The sequence below is a fragment of the Mus caroli genome, chromosome 9 (assembly GCF_900094665.2).
Source record: "Mus caroli chromosome 9, CAROLI_EIJ_v1.1, whole genome shotgun sequence".
NCBI lineage: Eukaryota > Metazoa > Chordata > Mammalia > Rodentia > Muridae > Mus > Mus caroli.
The window spans coordinates 2,051,693-2,053,483 of record NC_034578.1 but is presented as its reverse complement, the minus strand read 5'-3'; the positions used below and the strand labels follow the sequence as shown (position 1 = coordinate 2,053,483).

Below are 1,791 nucleotides of genomic sequence, written 5' to 3'. Positions count from 1 at the left end.
CTAATTCCAGTTCTCCTCAAACTATTCAACAAAATAGAAACAAAAGGTACTCTACTCAATTCATTCTATGAAGCCAAAATTACTCCTGATACCTCAACTACATAAAGACAAAACAAAGAAAGAGAACTTCAGATTAATTTCCCTTATGAATATCGATTTAAAAATACTCAAGAAAATTCTCATTAAATGAATCCAAGACCACATGAAAAGAGTAATTTATCATGATCATGTAGACTTTATTCCAGGGATGCAGAGATGGTTAAATATATGGAAATCCATCCACATAATCCACTATATAAAAAAAATACTTAACTGGCAGGGGAGATACCATGATCACTAAAGTGGTTTTCCCAGGGCGAGGCTCACCCATTGCATTTTGGGGTGTGATGACACCTGCGATTTCCCCAAATGTGGGAAACTCGAATGCATAATTTGTGGTAGTGGGGGACTGCGTTCGCACTCTCCCCTGGAAAAAAAAGAAAAAAGAAAAAAAAAAACTCAACTCAAAGACAAAGACCACATGTTCATATCATTAGATGCTGAGAAAGCATTTGACAATATCCAACACCCATTCATGATAAAAGTCTTATAATGATATGGAATTCAAGGCCCATAACTAAACATAATAAAAGCAATATACAGCAAACAAGTAGCCAACATCAAACAAAATGGAGAAGAACTTGAAGCAATCCCACTAAAATCAGGGACTAGAAAAGGCTGCCCATTTTCTCCCTACCTATTCAATATAGTACAGAAAGTCCTAGCAGAGCAATTAGACAACAAAAGGAGATCAAGGGGATACAAAGTAGAAAGAAAGAAGTCAAAATATCACTTTTTGCAGATGATATAATAGTATATGTAACTGACCCTAAAATTCCACCAGAGAACTCCTAAGCCTGATAAACAGCTTCAGGAATGTAGCTGGATATAAAATTAACTCACACAAGTCAATGGCCTTTCTCTACACAAAGGATAAATGGGCTGAGAAAGAAATTAGGGAAACAACACCCTTCAAAATAATCACAAATAATGTAAAATACCTTGCTATGACTCTAACTAAGCAAGGGAAAGATCTGTATGACAACATCTTCAAGTCTCTGAAGAAAGAAATTGAAGAAGATCTCAGAAGATGGAAAGATCTCCCATGCTCATGGATTGGCAGGATTAATATAATAAAAATGTGTAGTCTCCCCTCCCCCAGCCTGAAACTTGCTTGCTCAGGGGTGGAGCTTCCTGATCAATCGTTCTGCCACGCCCACTGCTGGAACCTGCCGCTTTGCTATTTGGAGCCATACACATGGTCACCGTGCTACTGGACCCCGAGATTATTTGGTGGGAATCGGGCCCCTTTCCCCTGCTTCATAACTGCATGCGGAACAGTAAAATTGAGCTTTGATCAGAATGCCTGTCTTAGCTGCATTTCTTTCTCTCGCCGCCTAGCCCATCTTCTATTCCAGGTTTCCAAAATGCCTTCCCAGGCTAGAACCCAGGCTGTGATCTGCTGGCCGGACACAACAAAAATGGCTGTCCTGCAGAAAGCAATTTACAGATTCAATGCAATCTCCATCAAAATTCCAACTCAATTCTTTATTGAGTTAGAAAGGGCAATTTGCAAATTCATCTGAAATACCAAAAATCCTAGGATAGCTAAAATTATTCTCAACAATAAAAGAACCTCTAGGGGAGTCACCATGCCTGACCACAAGCTATACTACAGAGCAATTGTGGTAAAAACTGCATGGAATTGGTACAGCGACAGACAGGTATACCAATGTAATAAAATTGAAGACC

General features: G+C 39.0%; 1 non-coding gene across 1 annotated transcript; it reads left to right on the top strand.

Annotated features, from left to right (window-relative positions):
• Window positions 1-304: 304 nt before the first annotated feature.
• On the top strand, window positions 305-469 carry LOC115032007. The gene has a single exon (XR_003837656.1). It is a non-coding gene; the product is annotated as a U1 spliceosomal RNA (small nuclear RNA).
• Window positions 470-1,791: the final 1,322 nt, after the last annotated feature.